The sequence below is a fragment of the Falco cherrug genome, chromosome 3 (assembly GCF_023634085.1).
Source record: "Falco cherrug isolate bFalChe1 chromosome 3, bFalChe1.pri, whole genome shotgun sequence".
NCBI lineage: Eukaryota > Metazoa > Chordata > Aves > Falconiformes > Falconidae > Falco > Falco cherrug.
The window spans coordinates 88,114,279-88,141,604 of record NC_073699.1 but is presented as its reverse complement, the minus strand read 5'-3'; the positions used below and the strand labels follow the sequence as shown (position 1 = coordinate 88,141,604).

General features: G+C 47.4%; 1 long non-coding RNA gene across 1 annotated transcript in view; it reads left to right on the top strand.

The window, feature by feature from the left end:
* The first annotated feature begins 10,973 nt into the window (after nt 1-10,973).
* Nucleotides 10,974-27,326, top strand: part of LOC129735725 (uncharacterized) — a 69,393-nt gene continuing 53,040 nt past the window's right edge. The window contains exons 1-2 of the long non-coding RNA XR_008731558.1: nt 10,974-11,031; nt 14,405-14,512. This is a non-coding gene — a long non-coding RNA (uncharacterized LOC129735725). The remainder of the gene's footprint in view (nt 11,032-14,404; nt 14,513-27,326) is intronic.

The following is a 27,326-nucleotide window of genomic DNA, read 5'->3' as shown; positions in this document are numbered from 1 at the left end:
TCATCCCTTCAGCTCTTCCATTGCTGAGGGATCCTGTGGTGTCCCACCTGGCAGAACCTGGCATATCAAAAATGTCCATGAAATTGGTGGCTGAAAGACAAAGCGGCTTCTCTGACAGCACTGAATACTGGGGAGCAGGTTCAATTTAAATCAGAAAACAGTTTTGGTGAAATAACCACAACAGAGATGAAATGGCCATGGAGATGTGCGAGAGAAACTGGGGTAAGGTCTCCAGCTGGCAGGTCATTGAGGTCATGCAAAAGGCTTTTAATGGGGTTTGTGTGTATTTGTGCTTGTGGGGGTTATTGCAGCGATTCAACCACCCACTTGCCTAGGGTTTGGACTCGAGGACAAGGCAGACACAGATTTTCACACCACCAACCTCCAGCGCAGGGAGCTGCAGATGCCCAGAGTGCTGAAGGGGTCTGATGCTCCTGGAGAGAACAATTTGCATGCTGGACCTGAACGCAGTGAAAATGTCTGTCTCCAGGCTGAAAGCAGTCTTTCACTGGAAGGACGAGATGCTTTGGGGACAGGTTACCTGCTTCTACCCATGAACAAACAAGAAAGTAGGACAACTGGAACTGAGGTCCCAGTCTGCTGGCACTACCAGGATCACTGAAAATGTGTGTGGTGGGGGTTGCTGGAAACTGACAGCACATGATGTTAAGTTCTAATAAAAATACATCCAGATATTAGCATCCACAGGATCTGTGTGTCTGTCTTGCACCCTCATGATGATTTCTTTTAGAGAAACCTGCCTGGCAGAAGCAGGATGCTGATGTGGCCTTGCCCAGCCCTGGGGTGGCTCTTCTGTGTTTTTGAACATCTGAGCAGATCTTGTGTAAGATATGGCCTTGAGGGAAATCAAAGGGATCAGAGCAAGGGACAAAGGTCTCTTCTTAACCAGTGAGGATGACCAGACACCACTGTGCCCAAAACAGTGGTGAAGTGCAGAAGTGAAGGAGCTGACCCGAACAAAGCCTATGCAAAGAGGTGCCAAGGGGTGACAACACTCCAGCCACACTGAGAAAACTGAACTGCACCCAGTGATCTGGAGCTGAGGCCAGATACGTTCAAACTCAGTCAGATGCCCTCCTGTTTGTAACTGGTGGAGGCTGTGAACCACTGTAATCAGCCATCTAGGGTAGCTGGAGAGTACGTTCTCCATTGCTGGAAATCTTCAAATCAACACAGCAAAATTATTGGTCAGAAAGAAACTGAGGGTTTCACAGAGGTGGTCAGTGATGGATTTTGCAGGAGGGCAGATTGTTTAGTACTGTACACCCCATGTGTCTTAAACCCCATGACTCTGAAACAACAGCTGGTCACCAGTCCCTCTTAGCTAGGGTCATTTGAGAGCTTTTGGGGTCACAGAATCACAGAATGGTCAGGCTTGGAAGGGACCTCTGGAAGTCATGTAGTCCAACCCCATGCTAAAGCAGGTTCTCCTAGAGCAGGTTGCACAGAATCATGTCCAGGCAGGTTTTGAATGCCTCCAGAAAAGGAGACTCCACAGCCTCTCTGGGCAGCCTGTTCCAGTGTTCTGTCACCCTCACAGTAAAGATGTTTTTCCTGACATTCAGGTGGAACTTCCTGTGTTGTAGTTTGCGCCTGTTGCACCTTCTCCGGTTGCTTGGCACCACTGAAAAGAGCCTGGCCTCATCCTCTTGACACTGTCCCTTAAGATACTTGTAGACGTTGATAAGATCCTCTCTCTGTCTTCTCTTCCCGAGGCTAAAAGAGGCCCAGCTCTCTCAGCCTTTCCTCATCGGGGAGGTGCTCCAGTGTCCTAATCATCTATGTAGTCTTTTGCTAGCTCCTCTCCCTGGACAAGTTCCTTGCCTCTCTTGAATGGGGAGCTCAGAACTGGACACTCCAGGTGCAGCCTCACCGGGGCAGAGCAGAGGGGGAGGATCACCTCCCTCAATTTGCTGGCCATGCTCCTAATGCACCCCAGGATCCCATTGGCCTTGGTGGCCACACAGGCACACTGCTGGCCCATGGGCAACTTGCTGGCCACCAGCACTCCCAGGTCCTTCTCCACAGAGCTGCTTTCCAGCAGGTCAGCCCCAGCCTGTACTGGTGCGTGGGGTTGTCCCTCCCCAGGTGCAGAACCTTATACTTGCCTTTTTTGAACTTCACAGGCTCCTCTCTGCCCAGCTCTCCAGCCTGTCCAGGTCTCGCTGAGTGGCAGCGCAGCCTTCTGGGATATCAGCTGCTCCTCCCAGTTTTGTAACATCAGCAGACTGGCTGAGCGTACCCTCTGTCCCTTCATCCAGGTCACTGGTGAATTTGAACAGACCTGGACCCAGTGCTGACCCCTGTGGAACACCACTGGCTACAGGCCTCCAGCTAGACCCTGTGCCACTGATCACAACCCTCTGAGCTCTGCCAGCCAGCCAGTTCCGAATCCACCTCACTGTCCGCTCACCTAACACATACTTCCTGAGTTTAGTTGTGAGTATGTTATGGGAGGCAGTGTAAAAAGCCTTGCTGAGGTCAAGGCAGACAACATCCACTGCTCTTCCCTCATCTACCCAGCCAGTCTTTCCATCATAGAAGGCTATTAGCTGGATCAAGCATGATTGCACCTGGTTAATTTATGTGGACTACTACTGACAACCTTCTTGTCCTCCATATGTTTAGAGATGACATCCAGTATGAGCTTTTCCATCACCTTTCCAGGAATGGAGGTGAGGCTGACCAGCCTGTAGTTGCCTGGATCCTGCTTCTTTCCCTTTGGCAAGACTGGAGCGATGCTGGCTTTCCTCCAGTTATTGGGCACCACTCCTGTTCTCCATGACCTTTCAAAGGTGATGGAGTGTGGCTTAGCAATAACAACTGCCAGCTCCCTCAGCACTCAGGGGTGCATCCCATCGGGGCCCATGGATTTATGGGTATCAAGTTTGCCTAAATGATCTCTAACCCAATCCTCCTTGACTAAGGGAAAGTCTTCCTTTCTCCAGACTTCCTCTCTTGCCTCCAGGGTCTGGAATTCCTGAGGGCTGGCCTTGCCAGTAAAGACTGAAGCAAAGAGGGCATTCAGGAACTCTTCTGTGTATCCTTCATCATCAGCGCACCCACTTCATTTAGCAGCAGGCCCACATTTTCTCTAGCCATCCTTTTGAAGAAGCTCTTCTTATTGTCCTTGACATGCCATGCCAGATTTAACTCCAAGCAGGCCTTAGCCTTCCTTGTTGCATCCCTTCATACTCTGACAACATTCCTAGGTCCATTACATGGAGACTGAGATGCTCTGTAGCATTGCTTACAAAATCTCTGCTTCCTGCACAAATAAATGTAGGGAGAACTTAGCACAGAGATGAGGGCGTCATCCTTATGCCTTGACCTTGAGCTGTCAACAAACCGATGAGCAAAAGAGATGCTTGAAAGGAGGGAGACCTATAGATGTGTAATGTCTCTGTCTGCAACACACCTGTTTCCCTGCAAAATAAGCTTGTGGGGTTCCTGTGCTTAGCACAGGACCGCATAATTCCTGAACCACTTCCTGAGCTGCTCCCTTGGCACTCACATGGGCACATGCAAAGCAGAGAAGGGCCCAGCATAAATGCCAGAGAGGTGCCTGGTGAGGAGAGCCTGGTCTTCAGGAGGCCAGCGTTTAATCCTACTCAGCCCAGGAATTTTCATAATTCACAGTGCCATGGCAACCACTTCCATGTTAACTAGCAAGCCATGGCCAGGCACCACAATGTGTTGCAGAAACCCTTTCCCTCTTAAAAGCAGGAATTGGATTTACTGCTCGACACAGTGGTGTGACCAGAGTGTGCTGCTGTGCTTGGTGGATGAACTTAGGCAATGGTGCTGGGAGGAAGCTCGCTGGTCATAAGAGGAGGGTGCATTCTGTATAAATTCTCCTTGATGCCTCATACTGCTGTCTTCTGTTGAAGCTGGGAAGTTTGACAACAGCAGGAGCCTTGCCTCAGTAGAGGTTCTGGGATGGAGAAAGGCTGCTTATGGTGGATCATCCCAGAAGTTACCTCGTGGGAATGGTTTTAGGACTGAAAACTTGGCTGGATGAACGTCCCCTCAACTGCTGAGATTCCTATTTCCTGGCTGCCCTCTTTTTGGTTATGTTAAAGGATAAAGTTTAAAAACATCCTGTGGGTCAAGGCCTCGTGAAACTTCCCTCTACGACTATGGGAATGCTTCACCTTGGGCTTCTGTTGTTGTATTGCTCTTTTTTCCTCAACATCTGCCAGTTCTGGGGTTGGCATCAAGTCAAATGCTGTTCACTAAAGTCAGCTTTTAGCTGGAAGCAAGTGCATTTATTCATCCCCTTTTCCCTGCTGCAGCCAGATGTGCCTTGCTCTCCTGAAGCGATGCTGCTCATTTCATATCCCTGCTCCCCCTTTGCTCTTGGGGCGCTCCTGCTGGTCTGCAACCCAGAAGATCCTCAGAAGGTGCAGCACTCAGCACCAGTTGTTTCAGCTGGTAGCAACGTGGATTTTTGCAGGCATCAGGCTGTGTGAGAGAGCAGAGTTTAGAGCGGACCTGCCTCTCATTCCTGGGGATGAACCCATTGTAACACCTACGCTCCAGGCAGTGAAGAGGCAGTGGAGCAGGGCAAAGGTAGGGTCACATAAAATGGAATTTCTCTCTTCATTTCTCAAATAGTAGCTCAGCTGTGCAGACCTGTGATGCCGCTTGGCTGCTTCTTTTCTGCTTTCACGAACGGTGGCTATTGCCCATGGGGCTCACTAAAACTGCAGTGTTTGCCACTGTGGCAGTGTTGGCTTGGAAAAATGGCTACAGATCTCTTGAGAAGCAGTGTGGGGCAGACCAGTGTGTCCTTTTCTTAGGCTATGGCTGAAGAAGGTGTTAGAGAAAATCGAAACATGAAAGAGTGTCAGCTGGGGAGAAGTTCAGGACATGGTGGGAAGAAGTGTAGGTCTGCCTACCACAGGACATAGCCGCAAAACCAGAGCTTCTGACATAACCAGCATCATGAGGCTGCAGGAGTGACCAGCTTGGTTGCACTTTGTCTGGTGCTTCCTACAAGCTGTGCATGTGCTACACCCTGATCTGTGCCCAGACAGCAGAAAGGATCTGCTGGATCCAGCAGCCACAGCTGCAGACTGTCTGGCAGCTCAGACTGGACTTCGGAGGCATCAGGAGATGCTCAATAAATGCAGGCAATTCTCAGCATGAAGAATGCAAAACCCAGCGGGACCATAACTGAAATGAATGGGATGTCCCTGCCGGCAGGTCCTGGCTCAGCTTCATGCTTTTGAACTAGTGTAGCTCTTGGCTGGCCACCCACAGAAGAAAGGCTGCTATATTGCAGAGTGTACACAGAGCAAGTGGCAGCCAGGCTGAACTGCACCCAGTTGGGTTGGCACTGTGGTTTGTGTCACCTCTGGTGGTATGTCACCAATTTCAATCCCCCCCTCCACTGTCTCAGACAAAGGGACATGGTGCTGCTTGCTTTAGCCCAAGTGCAGTCTGAGGAAGGCAGTGTGAGCCGGGGCTGAGGGCTACTTTTCTGTGTCCCAGGGCTGATGGCCAGTTTGGGGTATGAGGATGTTTCTCGGCTTGTCCAAAGTGGAGCTCAGGGACACAGAAGCAAGGTGTGAGAAAGAAGGGCTTTTTAAGAGCCCTGATTTTTCCCATGAGAAGGTTCTTGCTGTGCTGGGTGGAGAGGCTGTGCTCTGGGACCTTAGTCTGCAAGGGCCACCAGAGATGAGGAGGCAAAGACATGCACAACGGATCCTGGCAGGGCTTGAAAACATAATGAGAGAATTATATTTGCTCAGTGAGAAGGAAGAGCTGGCAGGGAATCTTTCTCCTCTTCTTGCATCTGTCCAGCACTGAGCAAACATCAACTAGTCTTCCTGACACTACCATAAGACAAGGAAACATTACAATGCCATAATGGTAAGTGCAGGGGAAACCACAGGTGGGGTGATGCATGCTCAGGTATGAAACCACTGCTCAGGCAGACTCAGCCTTGACATCTGCAAATGTGGCGTATCAGGAGCAGGACTGAGCCGTGTTTCCCACAGCAGGACAGGGTCAGACTTCAGAAAGGAACCCATACATCCTGTCTTGCAGCCTCCTACTCTCACTTCTGGACCACAAGCTCAATCAGCCAGGGGAATAGCTTGCCAATGAAGGCTGTAGGGGTGAGGAAATAATTAAAAGCTGATCTGGGCTCCTGCTTCGAAACAAGAAAAAAAACCAACATTTTTTCTTAATGATTTAAAAGCACCCTTTCATCTCCAAACCAGCAGGAACCTTCTATTGTTCATTTCTCTTATATTTTCTCCTAATCAGTTCTTGCTCAGCAGTCATGAAGATGTGGGAACCAATTTATCAGACATAGCAGAGTAGGCACAAAGTTGAGTGAGGAACGTTAGTTCACAACATCAGCAAATAATTCACTACATCAGCTGCCAAAGGTGCAGGAGCTTGTTCTTGCAGCCGAATATTTGGCAAATAACAAGAGATATTTGTTGGCTTATTCTCAGATGAGATTTCTGAAGACATGGTGGGGGGAGGGAGAGAGAGCAGGACTATCAGTCTTTTTTGAAATGACTTTGATTCACCTGTCACTAAATTTAGTGGGAGTTGGTGTCCTCCTGTACATGCCTTGCAGGTTCCTTGCAAAGCCAGCAGGTTGGGGAAAGTGATGATTCCCCTCTGTTTGAAGCACTGTATTCAATTTTGGGTTCACAGTACAAGGGAGACACCAACAAACTGGACCAGGTCCAGCGGAGAGCACAAGTCATATGAGGAAACGCTGAGGGAGCTGGGTTTGACCAGCCTGGGAAAGAAGATGCTTGGGGAAATATAATTGCTGTCTTCTGCTGCTTAAGGGGAGGTTATAGAGAAGACAGTTTCCTCTCTGAGGTGCACTGTGAAAGGATGAGGCAACAAACTCAAGTTGTGGCTGTAGGAAATGACATTGGGACAGTGTAGTAATGTGTGATGTGAGAGCTTGTAGGGGGAAATTTGATTAAATTGTAAAACAAAACTGAAACAAAAGGTGTTGCCACTCATTGCATTCAGACTTTTATGCAGACAAACAGCAATAAGTGTGTACCTACCAGTTCAGCACCAAAACACCTATGTCTAAGTTGTCTGGCCAGGGTTCCCTGCAAAGCCATGGAGGACAAGGCGTGCCACTTGTGGAATCTCTCCATCCTGCCTCATGTCTGTGAGTTACCAAGATTTACTCACTGGCCTTTGTCTCCCAGGTGTTCTGATATGGTACATGGAGATGTGCTGGGATCTTGCTAACTTGTTCTGCTTGGTGCCATCAGCACGCCCCATTTGTGTAGCCCTTCCCCTGCCATTTGTTCCTTCTGGTACATCCACACAAAACATCCCCATTCACAACAGTCTGAACATTTCTGTTATGGTGCCCTGCACAGCAAAGGACATTTTTCACTCTGAGAATGGGTAAGTGCTGGGACAGGTGTACAGGGACACTGTGCTACCTCCACGCCTGGGGATATTCAGAAGTCACCTGGGTAAGATCCTTATCAAACTTTGAAGATAACCCTTCTTAAAGCAGGAGATTGGACTGAAGATGCCCAGAGGTCCTTTCTGACCTGAATTATTCTGTGGTTCTCAGATAGCACAGGAAGAAGATCTTTGTTTTGACAAGGAGAGGATAGGAAAGAGAAGGGGGAAGTGATGACTTCGGTGTCCTTCATTAACCTTAGCGATGTACATTCAGTCATCATCAGCTGATTTATGTGGCACTGCTAACTGCTGGCTGCAGGAGAAACCATGCACTTTCCCTTTTCAAGGGTCACAAGGATAGGTTTGTGATGGCTAATGCACATACTCTGCCTCCTTCAGAGGATTTCAGAGCCCAACATGGAGACAGACCTGTACCCTAGTTTTTGCCAGAACTGGAAGCATAAGAGAATGGGCAGCTTGCCCAGCTCTGCAGTGACAGACTGGCAGAAGGCAGATTCCTGTCACCAGGAGCCCTTTTCATCTCCAGCCATGCTATCTCCTGTCATAGTCCTGTGACAGCCCAAAGATGTGGTACCCTCCAGGTCCCTCTCCTGCCACACAACCTCAATGTGTTCACCAGGGTCTCAGAGAAGGTCCAGCCTGGCTGCAGGCAGAGATGATCTTCACCAAATGGGAATGCTCTCCATCTTCTGTCCATCTCCACAATCTCATGTCTGTTTGAGGGTAGGCATCCCCTAGTTTTTCTACAGAGAATGGTCCTCTCCTCTGGTGTTATGGAGGAGACAGAAGGACTGTGACCCCATGATCAAAGCTCAAATGCTTTGATCCCAAACACCTTGTTCTCCTTGCCTACCCATTTTCACAGCATGTGTAGGAAAAACCTTTCTTTGGACTTCTGAAAGCCCTGGGTTAGTGGGGTAAAAATTATTGGGCAGGGGGAGAGGTACAGTCATGCACAGGTTGTGTAAGGGGATTTCCTAGCCACTTAGGAAACCTGGCTGAAAAACAAACCCAAGCAAAGAAACCCTTCTGGAAATCAGCTTCCTCAAAGAGCTTGGGGATGTGGTAGCTGGGCAGGGTGGACCCTGCCCCTGCCTCAGCTCAGCCAACTTGGGCTTCCTCAGGCAGCCTGCCAGCCTGCCCCTCAGTCCCAGCTGAACCTTCAGTTTGCAGCAATGATTTATCCCCCACGTACCTCAGAAAGTTTTAGTCATCACCCAGCTGCTGAATAACCCTCTTGTCTGAATTCCCCTGAAGGCCCCAAAAGACTCTCTGCTTATCTAACACTCATTTGACTGCATAATTTGAAGGCAGTTTGCAAGCTCTGTGGAAGTGACCTGCTTTAAGTCAGTTCAATTTTTCAATCCCCTCAGCTGCAACATCAGCAGTTTTCCTTGTCTTTTTTCTTCTGCCTGGTGCAGGCTCTGACATATCTACTGTCCCAGCATCATGTTTACCCTGCTGAGACTCAGAGGATGGAGAGGTGCCCCCGTTTCCCACCACAACCTGTGTGTTACCTTCCCTGTGGAAACTCAATCACAAGGGATCATTTGCAAAGACTAATTGATCTTAAAAGCCTTTTTTGCCTTATCCTAGAGTATTTGAAAGTGGCTTCCTAGAGCAGGTCTGTCCTCTAAGTACAGTATTAACAGCTTGTTCCTACATTTTCTCTTCTTTGAGTGCTATTGATTAATCCCCCGCTGATGTTTTCTGTTTTGCTGGCTGGGTTGGGTTGCTTTCTCGCTGCTGGGGAGATAAGCAGCAGCCTTCCCATGGGCAGAGAACAACAGGTATTTAGTTCCAGTGCTAATGCTTTCCAACAAAAACTTCATTTTTCTGCAACCAATCTCGTGCCTGGCTTTGAAACACACTTTCAATGAGTCTATTCACTGCACAGCTGCCTGCGTGAACATATGTCATAAATTAGGCAATTACCTTGTGTTTACTCTCCTCCTGTTACCAAAAATTGTAACTAGGAAAAGAGTTTAGACAACACTTTTCTCAATGTATGCTAGCTTTTCCTGAAAATACTAAGTGGAAGTGGCAAAATCATCTTGAAACTCTGGAATTACTGAGCTATCTTTTCAAGAGCTTTTCAAGGCCACATCCTGCGATAGCTAACGAATATCACAGTCAGTAGCTAAGGATGTCGATTTCTGATGCACTACAGATAAAAAGCTAATACTGCCTTCCTTTCTCCTGATGTGCTTTTTCCTCTTCACTATTCTATCCCTTTGAATCATTTACCCATTTCAGCCAAGTCTGGTGAAGTGCCAAAGATCATAGATATCAAAATTCCTACCACTTTTGCAAATATCGGTTGCTGGATAGAGAAGAAGTCTCTTTCAAGTGTTTCCACTAATGGAAATACAGTGCTGTGAGTACACGGCATATTACCCCAGAGCAGAAGTCTCTAAAAATCTCCAAAATCTAACCCCCACTCCGATCTTTAAAAAAACAGGTTTTGGTGTTCCAGTTCTCCAAGGACAGCTTGTCCATTGCAGTGAAAAATTTGCAAAAGTTTGCTAGGTCCTCAAGTTTACTAGGTCCTCTCCCATATCTTCTTGGTCTTGTAGGTCCCCACTCTGCAAGTCCTGGCTTGGATGAGCTGATACAGTACTGAAATTGTGTCATTGGGGGAGGATGGCTTAGTGGCCTGGGTCATACTACAGCAGTATCATCCAGCCTTGGTATGTGTCTCTGTGCTGGTTATATCAACTCCTTTTGCCACTTATGAAAACCAGCTGCAGCTTCAGAAGCAGGAATTTATTTGCTGGAGGGAAGTATTGAAGTTGGGCGGGTCATGGGGGGGGAGGTGGGTGTGGGTGGACGTTGAATTGTTTTAACCTTGAAACCTAAGGGCCCTGAATTGAAGCCAGAGAAATAGCAGTGAAAGATAACACGGGAATTTGGATCAGCCTGAATATAAGGTGGGATCTTTTCAGAAATAGAGATTAGAACAAAATCCATCTAATTTCACATTTTTGCTCTGTAGGGATGATGGTGCCTTTAGGAGGCCCAGACGCATTAGCAGGTCACAGCTGTGTTGTATGTCAGGACTCTCCAGTTCTGTCCCTAGTGAGAACTCTTCGGGGATACCTACCTCCTGCCTCTCCTTCCCTGTCCCATGTTTTCCTTGCTCTGTCTCTTCCTCCTTGTGCTCACTTCCCTCCCCTCTCCAGCTCACAACTCTGTCCTGAGCTGTCTTGCAGACTTTAACCTTGTCCCTAGTGACTTTGCTGTCATGGCCTCCTTCTCTTTGCTTCCCGTTTACTTTCGTCCAATTATCATGTTACCTTCTGCTCTCTTAGAGAAACTCTGCCAAAAATCCCCCCTCTGTGTTGTTTGCTTGCCAGGTCTGAGCAGGAAAATACTGTTTCCTGCTATTTCATTAGCAGCAGTCAGGAAGGTCTCTCCTGCTGAGGGAAGGCACTTCAGTGAATTGCATCCCTCACCCAGCTGCCTTAGAGGAGATCGTGTGTGTTAAATCCGATCCTTTCTGTCTCTCATTTTCCCCTTGCAGATGCACCATGTGAGGCAATAAGAACAACAGAAGTATGAGGCCCATCACAAACCCAGGTGTGTATCCTCAGGGCCCCTGCACAGTTTGGCCTTATCTCCCTTGAGGACAATAATCTGAGCCACTAACTCAAGGGGAAGCCCCAGTGAGGGCAAGAGATCCCCTGGCTTTCCTGTGAGGCAGCAAACTGTGTCAGAGCCCAGGCTCTTGTTAGCAACACAGCAGAGATCTTTTGTAATGGGTTAGTTAGTATATTTGATGGTTTTATAGCAGCACATGGTCTTTTGGGACATGTATATGCCCTTGCTGTGATTTTTCCTGAGACAGCTGCTATGTGTAGCTCTCTACTGATCAGGTGCCAACCTTGCCCATTGCTGTATCTGTTCGCAGAACTGATTCAGAGAAGTAGCTGCTGTGTTACAGACTGTGGCAGATTCACCCTTCATAGTCAGTTGAGAGGAACAGGCAAGATTAGGACATCTCACCCTAGTCGATGTCTCCCCATGGGTGCTACAGAATCTAGATGACAAGCTCAAGTGCAGACACCTGCTCCTGTCTGCAGTGACCTTAAGATTCAGCCAGTAATTGCCCTGATTTGCAGATCTCATTGTGGCTTAGGATGAACTAGGAACTAAGAGACCCCTCTGGCAGAGGGAGTAGCAGAACTACTAGTCCCTAAGGGAGCTTGGCCGAGCAGGATGGTGTCTTAGTTCTTCAAAGTTTTGGCAAGCATCAGGTGAGGTTTCTTTGGTAGTTGTGTATCCCCAGGTCTTTCAGCCAGTCTTTCTTTACCCATTCTTCTTTGCAGGTACAATCCTTGTCTTTTATAAAGAAGGATGGGGAATGTGCGACTCTGTAAGCACAGTGCCTTGCATGTTGGGGACAATGAGTCAAAGATTCTTGGTGCAGTCCTTCAAACATACTCTTAGAACTGGAGCTAAAAATTAACAAAAGAGAATAGCAAGCAGGGGCGAGTCATTACATGGTTAAAATCCTCCTTCCAGGTCAGTCAAGCATGCAATCCAGCTACCTTCCCTTTCTTCCTATTTGATGTGCACTTGTGCACTTACACTACAGCATCTTGTTTAATGAAAAGGATTGCTTTTGATAGGTGAAGGCATCTGATTATGTAATTGCCCTTGTAAGGAAGCACAGAGGAGAATTTCAGCAATATTGCTGGTTCTTATGCAAGATTGTTGCCACTGTTTACTCTGCAGAGATGTGAATCTCCTCTGTCATTTGGGCAGAAAATGATGCCTTAAGACATTTATGAAACATTGGATTATGCCAGGATCAGTGTGCTATCATCTGTAAGAAATTTACTGGCTGATTGGATTGGACAGAACTTTTCAAGGGAGGCTTTGTATTTAAACTTTGCATTTCTGTGCCGGAAGAACAGCTGATATCAAGCTCTTAAGAGCCTTGGATAAATTATGAGGTCCTAGTTTTCAACAATTACTATCAATGGAAAGTTGGGCATGTGCATCTGTCAAGAATAGAAGCTGTATGGCTGATCTCTGGTCTCTCAGATACATTTTTGTTGTATTTCTCAGCTAATGGGAATTAAACAGAACTAAATTGCACAGTAATGCTGAGAGGCCATCCTGAGTTTTAACTGTTCTCTGGAGGGCTGTGAAATGATTTAATGACACAGGTTAAGTGTTCTAAGTAGTGACTGGAGCAGCAACTTCAGAGCTAGATTAGGAACATAATATGGTATAGGACATTGGAACTACTTCAGCTAAGTTTGCTCTGGTCTTCTGCATTCCTACTTGTCTTTGCTTATTTTGCCCTGCTCCTTTGGAAAATTGGAGTCCCTGGAGGTTCTGGGATGTATGTCTGAAAGCTTGTTACAGTGCAGGAGAGCATCTGGGCTTAAAAGCCTGGTTTTCAGCCTTGCTTTGTTTGTGGCTCCCCATGTTTTCCAGTGGAAGTGCAGCCCATCAGATAGTGATTTCAGCCAGCTGAAACAGGCTTGCACCTCTGAATGAGCCCCAGCACCCAGAGGACTGTATGAACCACAGCCTGTGTTGTAGCCTTCACCACCTCCTGTCTCCAAACAGGCTCTTCCTGTTTTAGTTACATCTAACATAGTCATTGAAGTGCTGGATCAAGCTGAGAGGTCCTACTGGAGAGACGGTGCCCATTTCCCTGTCTCTCACATGGCTGGGTGGGAAATGGTACCTGTGGGAAGCAAAGTAAATGCTTGCTTGCACAGGGATAAGCCCTAATGTTTAGTACAGGGCACTGGAGAATCACACCAAGAACCTGTAGGTCCTGGCCAGATTCTGAAATGTCTCTTCATAGTGGTCCAGAGGGTCTAGTAGATCTGTGAGGCTCTCTGTGATGTCTGCTGCACACAGAGCCTGTCGAGGCTTGTCTTGATGCAATATGAAGCAAAATTCAAGCCCAAACTGGTGGCATGATTTTGCACAGGACTGAGAATTATTGATTCAGGCACAGTGCTGATTTGGTCTTAAGCAGAGACCTTGACCCACGTTAACCAGGTTTGGAGGCTCAGGATGTCTTTCAAAGCAGTGAAGTTCAAAGCTTGAGAGTATCACAATTAGTGCCATAAAAATGCTGTCTTTTTCAAAACACCCTTTTGAGTGTACTTGCAATCATGTACTCACACAAGAGTCAGATATATGCAGTATTTGACATAAATGATAATCTTGCAATCTTGCCACTCTCCTTACTGAAGTAGGATGCTGACCCGGTCTACCAAACATTGAACTTTTTAATGAAGCCCAGCCATGTGACTCCCACACTTTTCAATGGCCAATAGAATAAAAAAGCAACGCTTGATACAAGCTACAATTAAAGGAAGATACCTAGTATGCCTTGGAAATCTGGTCAGTCCCTGCACTGGGAACTCCTCTGCAAGTCAAATGCCCATTTTACGCTCATAGAAGCACAAGAACCAAACATACACATGTGTGATCACCTGGATCATCTTGTGTAAGACACTGACAGCACTTAATAGCTTTATCAAACTCACATCAGCAGGTGTAAACACCTGTACATAAACAAAACTCCATGCTTATTTCTTGCTTTTCACCAGATGTTTGCCATTTTTCAACCATCAGCCAAAGGTTCCCATCCCCACTTCCTTCTTCTCCAATAATGCAGCAGTTGACCCACTTGTTCTGATTGTTCCTCCTTTTACAGGTAGGGGAACTGAGGCAGGGGCTTGGCAGAACTGGGGGCAACAGATGTTGTGGGTCTGGACATTCCAAGTGCAGATTAAACTTGATCTTGCCTTGGGGCAGATGGAAGGACAAGGTCACCTCTTCATGCCCTCCCCAATCCTCCTCTCAGTGGTTTGAAGATCCACCCAGGTACTTTGGCAAACAAGGTCCTCCCTTTGGTGACACACAAGTTTCTTCTAGTCTTCCTGTTTATGTCTTACCGATACTCTTGTTCCCACAGTCTTTAAAGTGCCTGGGGCTCTGGGACTGTGACTGGAGGATTCAATGAATTGACATGAATTGACATTCAGTGAACGACATGCACAGAACTCCTTGAACTGCATCAATGGTACGTGGCAGAGATTCCCTAGATCAAGCCCCACTTCTGCACAAAATACTGATGGTTTACTGTTGTATCAGCTCTCTGCCACATCAGGTGTTTGCTCTACATACCATGTTAAGTCTTTGTTATACCAGGTGCTATCTCTCCTCCTGCAAATCTCTCCTAAGAGTACAAGGCCAGAGGCTCACCCATGAGAAATGTGAATACCCTCAATGCATGGCACGGAGGATGAGGAGTGCTGAGGTGCCCCGGGCCCCAGGGAAAGGACCAGGATGCCCACTGGCACCTTTCAGGGCTTCGAGAGAGTGTCAGCATTGTGGCACACAGATTGTGTTCGTTAGCAGGTCACCAGGTAATGGCTGGGGCTCCCTAGGTGTGACAGGGAGGCTTGCAGTGGGTGGGAAGGAGTTAATTTCTCCTTGGGTGGGGAGGGCAAGGAACTGGGTGTGGGTCAGATAGGCACTTAGTGTGAAGCACAGGAATGGCATTGCCTGGGAGATCTGTGACTGAATGTGGACTTAACAGCAGTTTGAAACCCTCTCAAATAACCCAGCCTTCCAGGAGGACTCTCACAGCAGGGGTTGAGTCCCTGGGTCAGCCTGGTGTGGGGCTGCAGAAGCAGGCTGGGAGTCCTGGCAGTGTGACACTTCCCTAAGCACTGAAGTCCTGGGAACAATGTCTGTCCCATCTTGACTTTGCCCTGGTGTAAATGATTAAACAGGTGCTGAGTAACAGAGAGTCCTTGCTGTGGCCCTGGGCCAAGAGGAGGAAATCAAGAACTCCATCTGACAGGCATCACCGACATTAACAGGGAGGAGCTTTTTTTTTATACCTCTCACACACCACTCCTGGTCCTGTGGTAAGATGTGTCTGTCCATGGTGTGGGCAGGCCAGTTGGACAGAGGGAAGTCATCTTATGAGATATGGAAAGTGGAGGACTTGGATGCAGAAAAAGTAAAAGCATCCTGGGATCGGGGCGTCAGACTGGTTGTGTACCCATAGTCCAGGTTGTCATAAGGAAAGGCGACTGTAATAGCAGTGGGCTAACTGCTGTTATCTGCCTGGCTTGCAAATTAATATTGATCACATGTTTTGTTGACAAAAGCCATGTTTGGAAGAGGGAAGGTCAGTCACCTGCTGGAGAGGGGCCAAAGACAACAATCTGGGGAGCTGGACTGATGCGCTGGTGTGCCCTAGCCACCCCACCTTGGCAGGCTTTCCATGGCCAGGTCTGCTCAGGCTAACCTGGGCTATGCTTTCAGGGCAGAGCCCCCCTGGCCTCCTGGCACAGAGGAGATGTGAGGGAAGTAGGAAAGGCATAAATGTTCTGGAATCAACAAAAACGAGCCCCTTGAAGTACCCTTCCTGACATGAAGCCACACTGGTGGGCACAACATTCACATGGAGGCATCCATGCTTTGTTGCAGGAGCCCACAATCACAGGACAATTTAGGTTGGAGTGGACCCTGGGAGGTCTCTAGTACAACCTGCTGCATACCTGGGGAGAGGACAAGGAGTCCCTTTTCTTATGTGTCACTCACGGAGAGCAGAGTGTGGCCTGCAGGACCAACACTACAAAGTTACTGACTGGTAGCTGGTGAATTACTCTTAAGAGTTGTGGTCAGCACGTGGAGCTCAACTGTCCTTTCATCCACAAATGTAGTAGCCTTCCAAGATAGGTTGAGGTGTGCACAATATACATGTAATGCTTGGCTCATATTGAGATCATACATCATAGAATCATTCAGGTTGGAAAAGACCTTTAAGGTCATCAAGTCCAACTGTTAACCCAGGACTGCCAAGTCCACCACTAAACCATGTCACCAAGCACTGCATCTGTGTGTGTTTTAAACAGTTCCAGGGGTGGTGATTCTACCATCTCCCTGGGCAGATTGTTCCAATGCTTGACAACCCTTTCAGTGAAGAAATGTTTCCTAGTATCCAATTTAAACCTCCCCTGGCACAACTTGAGGCCATTTCCTTTTGTCCTGTTGGCAGCTATATAGGAGAAGAGACCAACCCGCATATTCCCCGAGTTTCCTACTCTCCAGACCAAACAACCCCAGGTCCCTCAGCTGTTCCTCATAAGACTTGAGGTCCAGACACTTCACTAGCTTCATTGCCCACCTCTGGACACGCTCCAGCACCTCTACATCCTTCTTGCAGTGAGGGGCCCAAAACTGAACACAGGATTCAAGGTGTGGCCTCACCAGTGCCAAGTACAGGGGTGAAAATGCTTCCCGAGTCCTGCTGGCCACACTATTTTGGATACAAGCCAGATGCTATTGGCCTTCTTGGCCACCTGGGCACACTACTGGATCATGTTCAGCTGGCTGTCAGTCAGCAACACCAGGTCCTTTTCCGCCAGGCAGCTTGTAGTGTTGCGTGGGGTTGTTGAGATCCAAGTGTGGGACCCGGCACTTTTCCTTGTTGAACCTCATACAATTGGCCTCAACCCATCAGTCCAGACTGTCAGATCCCTCTGCAGACCCTTCCAGCCCTCAAGCAGATCAACACACCTGCCCAGCTTGGTGTCATCTGTAGACTTACTGAGGGTGCACTCAGTCCCCTTGTCCAGATTATTGACAAACATGTTAAACAGGACTGGCCCCAGTACTGAGCTGTGGGGAACACCACTTGTGTTCGGTTGCCAGCTGGATGCAATTTCATCTACCACCACTCTTCGGGCTCAGCCATCCAGCCAGCTTTTACCTAGTGCAGAGCACACCTGTCCAAGCCATGAGCAGCCAGTTTCTCCAGGAGAATGCTGTGGGAAACAGTGTCAAAGGCTTTACTAAGGTCAGGTAGACAACATCGACATCCTTTCCCTCATCCACTAGGTGGGTCATCTTGTCATAGAAGGAGATCAAATTCATCAGGCAGGACCTGCCTTTCATAAACCCATGATGGCTGGGCCTGATCCCCTGGTTGTCTTGCACACGCCACTTGATGGCACTCAGGATGATCTGCCTCATAACCTTCTCCAGCACTGAGTTCAGGCTGACAGGCCTGTAGCTCCCCAGATCATCCTTCTTGCCCTTCTTGTAGATGGGTGCCACATCAGCTGACCTCCAGTCTTCTGGGACCTCCCCAGTTAGCCAGGACTGTTTGACAAATTATGGAGAGTGACTTGGCGAGCTCTTCTGCCAGTTCCGTGAGTACTCTTGGGTGGATCCCATCTGGCCCCATAGACTTATACATGTCTAACTAGAGCAGCAAGTCACTGAGTGTTTCCTCCTGGACTTTGTTCTGCCCCTCCTCCTCACTGTCTTCCAGTTCAGGGAGCTGAGTACCCAGAGGGAAGCTGGTCTTTCTCTTAAATATAGAGACAAAGAAAGCATGAAGTACCTCAGCCTTTTCCTCATCCTTTGTGGCAACGTTCCCTGCTACATCCAATAAAGGATGAAGATTATCCTTGACCCTCCTTTTGTTTCTAATGTATGTGTAAAAACATCTTTTGTTATCTTTTACAGCAGTGACTGCTACAGCACAAGCAAAACTAGCAGGCTGCAACAAGGCTTTACCATGGGTCAGATTCTACTGTCCACACTGTTTTTCCATCCTCCCGAGGCCAGACCACACTGCCCCTCATCTCTGCTACATCTAGGTTCTTCCTTCTCCAGCCATTCCTTCTCCTATACTCCTTAGGGCTATTTAACCACTTTGCAAGAGTGAGCCACAGCTGCACACCGTCCATGTCAATCAACCCACTGCCTTCATTCTTCTACAAGTGACCAGCCTGAGTTCCATCTGGGCTTTCACCTCTCTAATCTTCACCCTGCATAACCTCTTGACTTTCTTATAGTCTTCCAGAGTTGCCTGACCTTGCTTCCAAAGTTGGTAAACTCTAGTTTTTTCTTAAGTTCCAGCCAAAGCTCTTTGTTGAATCGGGCTGATCTCCCCTGCTGACTTGTCTTTTGGCACATAGGTATGGCCTGCTCCTGTGCCTTCAAGACTACCTGCTTGAGGAACTTCCAGCCTTCCTGAACCCCTTGGCTCTTCAGAACTATCTCCCAAGGGACTCTGTCAACCAGGGTATTAAACAGGCCAAAGTCAGCCCTTTGGAAGTCCAAGGTGGCAGTTCTGATGACACACCCCCCCCCCCCCCCCTCCTTACTCCTCTGGGAATTGAAAACTTTTATCATTTCATAATCACTATGCCCAAGACATCCTCCATCACGACATCACCCACCAGTCCTTCCCTGTTTGTAAGCAGCAGGTCCAGCAGGGCATCTCCTCTGGTTGGCTCACTGACCAGCTGTGTCAGGAAGTTCTCTTCCACACTCTCCAGGAACCTCCTAGACAGTTTCCTATCCACTGTGTTGTATTTCCAGGAGACATCTGGTAGGTTGAAGTTCCCCACGAGAACAAGGGCTAGTTATCTTGAGACTTCTCCCAGTTGCTGGTAGAATGTTTCATCTGTCACTTCATCCTGGTTGGGTGGTCTATAACAGATTGCTACCAGGATATCTGCCTTGTTGGCCTCCGCCTGATTCTTACCTATAAACACTCAACCCTATTGTCATCATCATTCAGCTCTAGACAGTCAAAACACTCCCTGCCATACAGAGTTATCCCACTGCCTCTCCTTTCTTGTCTATCTCTCCTGAAGAGTTTGTAGCCACCCATTGCAGCACTCCAGTCATGTGAATTATCCGACCATGTTTCTGTGATGGCAGTTATGTCATAGTCTTCCTGCTGCACGATGGATTCCATTTCCTCCTGTTTATTGCCCATGCTTCAGGCATGGGGATAGATGCACTTCAGCTGTGCTACCAATCTCACCTCCAACCCTGGCATGTTGCTCCCAGGCTCATCTCTAACAAGCTTGGTTTTATTCCCTTCCCCCTTTGATTTTAGTTTAAAGCTCTCTCAATGAGCCCTGCTAACTCCTGACCTAGAATCCTTTTTCCTCTTTGAGACAGGTGAACCCCATCCGTTGCCAGCAGGCCTGGTGCCAAGTAAACTGACCCATGATCAAAAAAAATGGAATTAAGCTGTTGACAGCAGGCCAGGAGCCAGGTATTGATCTGTGTGACCTTCTGATTACACACCCCATTGTTCCCTGCAACTGTCAGGATAGAAGAAAACACTACTTGTGCTCCTGATCCCTCAACTAGTAGGCCCTAGGCCCTGAGGCCTCTCTTGATTGCCCTCAGTCTTCTTCTTGTTTGGACTTCATCATTATCCGCTTGGAAGACCTGTAATAAGTAGTAATCAGAGGTCCGTTTCAGACAAGGGAGTTTTCTAGGGACATCCCTTACGTGGGCCCCAGGGACACAGCAGATTTCCCTGTCAGTTGGGTCTGGTCGACATATTGGGCCCTCTGTTCCTCTCAGAGTGGAGTTGCCAATGACAACCACCTTTCCTTCCTTCCTAGAAGAACTAGTCGTGATGCGTGGCATTGGCTGACTCTCCCTAGGCAAGCCCTCCACCCTGAACGGGCTTTCATCCAGATCATCATTTTCCTGGTCTTCAGGTTCCAAAGCTGTATACCTATTGTATACGTGTACCTGGGAAGGTGAAGTAGGCCAAGAGGTGATTGCTTGCTGCCCCAAGCAGGGACCTCTTTCTATTTATCCCTTTCATTTAGACCACGTCCATCTTGAGTCTCCGCTTCTTGTGATATATCCATCCAGTGCATTTGTCTCAGTGATGGTAGACAGCGGGACAGCGGCCCCCCCAGCCTATCTCTCTCTCACACTTCCTGATACTCCTTAACCTTTCTACTTCCTCTTTCAGCTCTGCCACCAGGCTGATCAGATTGTCCACTTGGTCACACCTCACACAGTTGTTATCTCTGCTGCCCTCCAGTACCAGTGACAGGCTTAGGCACTCCGTGCAGCCTGTGACCTGGGCAACCATATGTTTACATGGGAGCTCCATCTTGGCCACCATGGGCCTTCTTGTGCTGTTTTTTGGCTGAGTGGAAACCATCACTAAGTTTCTTCTTGGGGTGGGATGACCACTATGGAGCTCGCCACTTTGAGCCATTAGACTAGAGGGATGGCTGATGCACCACACCCTGTTTGCCTGCTCTGTCTGCTATGCTCCTGGTCACTCGCACTCCCCGGGAGCTCATCCAGACACGTGTTCAGTCAGGCACTGAGCATCATGGCTTTTCCACAAAGCAAAACTCTTACATTGTTAGTGATGTAATTGATATTAATCAGTCAAGTGCAGAGCTCTGGACTCCTATTATGGACGACAGCATGTCAAAACATGCATTTCTAAAGAAGTGAGTCGTAACTCAGTGCCCCGTACTGGGTCCAGGTCTGTTCAAATTCACCAGTGACCTGGATGAAGGGACAGAGGGTACGCTCAGCCAGTCTGCTGATGTTACAAAACTGGGAGGAGCAGCTGATATCCCAGAAGGCTGCGCTGCCACTCAGCGAGACCTGGACAGGCTGGAGAGCTGGGCAGAGAGGAGCCTGTGAAGTTCAAAAAAGGCAAGTATAAGGTTCTGCACCTGGGGAGGGACAACCCCACGCACCAGTACAGGCTGGGGCTGACCTGCTGGAAAGCAGCTCTGTGGAGAAGGACCTGGGAGTGCTGGTGGCCAGCAAGTTGCCCATGGGCCAGCAGTGTGCCTGTATGGCCACCAAGGCCAATGGGATCCTGGGGTGCATTAGGAGCATGGCCAGCAAATTGAGGGAGGTGATCCTCCCCCTCTGCTCTGCCCTGGTGAGGCTGCACCTGGAGTGTCCAGTTCTGAGCTCCCCATTCAAGAGAGACAAGGAACTTGTCCAGGGAGAGGAGCTAGCAAAAGACTACATAGATGATTAGGACACTGGAGCACCTCCCCGATGAGGAAAGGCTGAGAGAGCTGGGCCTCTTTTAGCCTCGGGAAGAGAAGACAGAGAGAGGAACTTATCAGTGTCTACAAGTATCTTAAGGGAGAGTGTCAAGAGGACGGGGCCAGGCTCTTTTCAGTGGTGCCCAGGACAGGACAAAGGGCAACAGGCGCAAACTACAACACAGGAAGTTCCACCTGAATGTCAGGAAAAACATCTTTACTGTGAGGGTGACAGAGCACTGGAACAGGCTGCCCAGAGAGATTGCAGAGTCTCCTTTTCTGGAGATATTAAAAACCCATCTGGACATGACTGTGCAACCTGCTCTAGGAGAACCTACTTTAGCATGGGGTTGGACTAGACGATGTTCACAGGTCCCTTCCAACCCTGACCATTTTGTGAATACATCTCCATATAACTGACGGGGAACTGTGCCATGAAGAGATTCAGTGGGTTACAGTCAGAGATATGTCCAAGCATCTCAAATAATGCGTGGTGCTTATGTTTAAGCAAGTGGGTTAGCTGTACATTCAGTCAGTTAAATTGCTTATTACTCTCCACTGACAGTGCTGATTAGATCCTTGGCTGTAATGTGAGATCAGGGACCTAATGCCCATGGAGTCACCTACAATGAAGAATTGTAACGTGCACCTGCCTCTTGTGCAGATAGCTTTGCAAATGCCTGCTTGGAGGTCAGGCAGGAAGGTTGTGGTGGAGATGGGGAATGCCTCTGCATGCCCTGACTGCCGAGCCAGCACACTAGCACCTATTTGCTCATGCCAGGATGCTGACACCTCCATTTCAGCATCTATCCAAGCTGTGTCTTGGCTTGTGCTATGAGGCTTGGGCCACCATGACTGGCTTGGCTTATAGAAAGTCTGCAAGAGGGGTTTCCTCATCCATAAGTAGTGCTCTGAGGTTCTTAAGGGTTACAGGTCTATGACAACAGCATATAATAACAGCAATAACACTATTACTCTTCTAATTGCCAGAGGAGTATCAACAGTTCTATTACTAATAACAATGGCAGTAAAAATAGGTGTTGCTATCTACTGGTAATTACGGTTACTGTGCAAACTTCATGAAGTTCAACAAGGCCAAATGCAAGGTCCTGCATCTGGGACAGGGCAATCCCAAGCACAAATACAGGCTAGGAGGAGAATGGATTGAGAGCAGCCCTGAGTAAAAGGACTTGAGTGTGTCAATGAGAAGCTCAACATGACCCAGCAATGTGTGCTTGTGTAGAGGAATGAAGGCAGTGGGTTGATCAGCATTGATAACATGCAGCTGTGGCCTTGCCTCTAAGACAGTGGGTTGATTGACATGGCTGTAGCTCGTTCCTGCTAAGTAGTTAAATAGCACTGAGGATTGTGGGAGAAGGGGTTTGATGGAGAAAGAGTAGTGTGGTCTGACTTCTGGAGGAAGGAGAAACAGCATGGACAGTAGAATCTGACAATCTGCTATGATAATATAAAAACCTTGTTGTAGCCCACTAGTTTGTGCTGTAACAATTAGCGCCTTCTGTGAGGCTGACTGAGTTGGACTCAGCCTACAACAGGCACCCAAAGTAGCTGAGACAAGCATGAGAAACTGTGACCCATAACAGACACCTTGAGAGGTGAGCCATTGACAACTAATTGATATGGGTGTATTGCAATATTTGTTGTCCATCTTAACTTAAATTGCAACTTTTTGTGCACAGTGTAGATGGGCGCTAATTGATGTGGGTGCAGAAGAAGAAAATTCTGTTAACAATGCTTATAGATATATTTGAGAAAAGAAACATAAAGTATAACAAGAAGGCAATAAGAACTTTGCTAGGATGGTGCAAAGTAAACGATGTGCTAGTTATGCTGAAAAAGTCCCATTCATTCAAACATGGCAAAATGCTGGAGAACTACTTTTTGAGGCTGCCTCGAGGGGGCATAAAATTGCAACAACATGAAGGTTAGTCTTAGAATTACTAGAACAATTAAAAGTGGACAGGGAGAAAAATTCTATATTTGCAATGCTTACAGATATATTTAAAAAAAAGAGGTGTAAAGTATGATAAAATGGCAGTAAGAATTCTGCTAGTGTGGTGTAAAAAATATGATTTGCCACTTTACGGTGAAAAAGGTTTTCAGTGTTCAGACATGGCAAAGTGTTGGAAAGATACTTTTTGAGGCTGCCTCCAGGGGAAACAAAATTGCCATAGCTTCGTTAATGATGTGGAGATGGATCAGAGACTCGCTAGAACAATCAGAAGTGGATGGAGAGACGAACCTTATATTAACAATGCTAATAGACATATTTGAAGATGAAGGCATAAAGTATGATGAGACGGCAATTAAAACTCTTCTGGGGTGGTGTAAAAAGAATGATTTGCCAGTTACGGTGAAAAATGTCTCCAGCATTCAGATATGGCAAAGTGCTGGAATGTTACCTTTTGGGGCTGCCTTGAGAGGGGACAAAATTGCTACAGCATCATTGACGACATGGAGATTGGTCTTAGATTTACTAGAACAATCAGAAGCATACAGGGAGACAAAGGTTGCAGTTGAAACAGTCACATCCCTGGTTGCAGAGATGATGCCCAATAAGGTGCCTTCAGCGCCATCAGGTTCTCCACCATCACCTGATTCATGCAGTTGGGGCCAGCAGGAGGAGTAGAGAGGTGCTGGTTTGAACAGGCAGAATCGGTTCCCTTCCAGTGCCAGGGAGATCTGGTCATTGTTCCGTTGCCTGACTGTGACCCCGAGCCACCTGTGATAGGTTTATCAGAGGAGACCTTGGGTCATGTTCAACAACCAGTCCAAATTAGAGCATTGGGACCAGATCCTGCCAAATTCTGGAAAAAGATGCAAGAACAAGCACTCGTGGAAGGGGATATCGATACCACAACCGCCATGGGGGGCAGGGTGTTACCGTGCCCAATACTTTTGGGGGATGGTAATGCTTCCCCCCGAGTGGGAACCTTTCAACTGGGGAGAGATAAAAGAGTTAAGATCAACCTGTATACATTACAGAATAGGCTCACCCTATGCTCAATCATTGTTACATAGTCTTTTCACAGCAGAGCTTACTGCTCATGATTGCTGTGCTATTGTGCAAATTATATTGATCCCTATGATAATGTTACTTTTTGAGTCAAATTGGAGGTGCTTGGCAAATGAGCAATCATTAGTGAATTTAGAATACCCCCAGGATGACCCTCGTTTTGGGGCAGGGATTCCACAATTGATGGGGGAGGCTCCAGCTAACTCTCCCCAGTTACAACTCTCTTACATCCTTTAGTCCTGCAGCATGGAAAAGAGTTAGCTCTCCAAGCTTTATTGCAGGTCCCAGATCATGGTGCTCTGCAACAATCATGGAGCACAATAAAACAAGGTCTAAATGGGGGGTATGTGTCATTCCTAGATAGGTTGAGAGATGCCTTGGACAAGCAAATACAGAATGGGGCAGCTAAGGAAGCATTGTTACTTCAGTTAGCTAAGGACAATGTGAATGAGGATTGTAGAAAGGTGATTGCAGGCATGGTGCATTGTAATCCTACTTTAATAGAATTAATGGATGTATGTGGGAAGGTAGGAACCACTGCCTTCCAAACGGAGTGTCTGGCAAAGACCTTTGCTGATGCAGTCAGGGTCATCCGCTGTTGTTACACATGTGGGCAAGAAGGTCACCTAAAGAGGGACTATCCAAGGAGATTGAGGCTGGGAAGGGCTGATGGCTCTGGTTTGGTATGCCGTCGATGTAACAAACCAGGGCATTTTGCAAAATACTGTAGATCTAAATTTAACACTCAAGGACAGTTACTTGCAAGTGGCAACAGAAAGCAGGGAAATGGGGGGAGGAACTTGGGGAGGAACTGTGTGATGATACAAATGAATCCTCCACAACAATTCGAGGCTTATGCAGCCAACTCGCAGCTCAAACTTCAGGGAGCACCGGATTGGATGTTACCACAGCAACCACCATCACAATAGAGGATGATAAAGTACATAAGGTCCCACTGAATGCTGTAGGACCCATTGGCACTAAATCGAGTGTGCTGTTGTTTGGATGTTCTAGTGTAACTTGACAAGGTTTGTTAGTCTTACCAGGAGTCATTGATGCAGTTTGTATGGGTCAGATTCAAGCAATGGTGTGGACCCCCACACCCTGCCCTGTGTCAGTTCCTGAAGGAAGCTGGATTGCACAATTACTTCCTTTCCAGGTGCAAGTTAATTATGCCCATGACAAAGTCTGGGGCAAAGAAGGGTTTGGTTTGACAGGAACACCACAAATTGTCTGGACTCAGAGCATACAAAATGCTTGGCCAACTCTAACCTGTAAAATCACCTTTGCCAAAGGGACCCCTTCCGCAATATGAGTGACTGGAATGATTGGCACGGGAGCAGATGTAGCTATTACATCTGTGGACATCTGGCCTTGCTTTTGGCCTGTCTGTTCAGCAGGTTCCATATTGGCTGGTGTGGGTGGTGTGACAGTGTCCAAAGTCAGTATATGGTGCAAGTTCAAAACCCTGAGGGCCAGACAGCAACAATCTGTCCCTATGTGCTTGATGTCACTCTGAATTGTGGGGATGGGATGTTTTGGGACAATGGGGAGTTATCATTGGTACCCAGAAGGATTTTTAATAGGGGCCACTGTGGTGGAGGGCATACAAAGACCTACTCTGCCTTTGACTTGGAAGACAGATACCCCTGTTCGGATGAAATAGTGGGCCCTTCCTGAGGAAAAATGTGTAGTCCTCCAACAATCTGTCAAAGAACAATTAGCACAAGGTCACCTAGAACCTTCCCATAGTCCTTGGAAGACCCCTGTGTTTGTGATAAGAAAGAAATCAGGCAAATGGCACCTGTTACAAGACTTAAGTAAATGATGTAATGGAGGGAATGGGAGCCCTGCAATCGAACATACCTTCCCTGACGATGATCCCGGAAAACTGGGACATTTTGGTAATTAATTTAAAAGATTGTTTTTTCAGTATTCCTTTACATGAAGCTGATAAATGTAAATTTGCTTTTTTCAATACCTAGCAGAAACAATATGTCTCCTTGTAAGCATACCAATGGATGGTGTTGCCCCAGGGTATGATGCAGTCAATATATATATATATATGATGCATATAACAGTCCTACTATATGTCAATGGTATGTAGCAAAGGCTTGTCACCTGTACGAGAACAATTTCCGCAAGTGTATTGCTATCATTATATGGAAGATATTCTTGTATCAGCTGCAAATAAGGCTGAACTTCAGCAAGTGTATCCAGTTTTGCAGCAGTTGTTGGCCATCTTTGGGTTATGTATAGCACCAGAAAAGATTCAACAAGCCCTGTGGAAATGAAGCCACCTTGGCCCTAGAGAGGGTGGCCAATGGTCTGCAACAAAAAAGGGTACACCATGTAGACTTAGAAACTCCGATAAGTTTATATGTTGTCATTGCTAACTATCATCCCATGGGATTGTTGAGCCAATGGAATGAGTGCTGGCAGGATCCGCTACATGTCTTAGAATGGTTATTTTTATCCTTACAACCACGAAAGACAGTGAGCACTCAGGTTGAACTAGTATCAAAAATCATCACCAAAGGATGTAATCGGTGCGTTCAGCTCACGGGCCAAGATCCCAATTAATTGATAATTCCCATTGAACATGATCACATAAGCTGGTGTTTGGCAAAACGTTTACTGTTTCAGTTGGCTTTGGAAGGATTTAAGGGACAAATATCCTGTCATCTTCCCAGTCATAAATTTTTGCAAACTTATTCGGACATACAAAAATTCAAAAGCCGCTGGCAGCAGACAGCCCAGTGCAAGACCGTACGGTCTTTACAGATGGTTCTGGGAAATTGGGAAAGACAGTGGTCACTTGGTATGATGGGAAGCAATGGCAAGAGTTGATACACTTAACACAGGGATCACCTCAATTGGTTGAACTTAGTGCTGTCATTGTTGCCTTTAAAACATTTTCACCATGTGCTGTAAACATTGTTACAGACTCCACTTATGTTGTGGATGTTGTGTATTGCATTGACCGT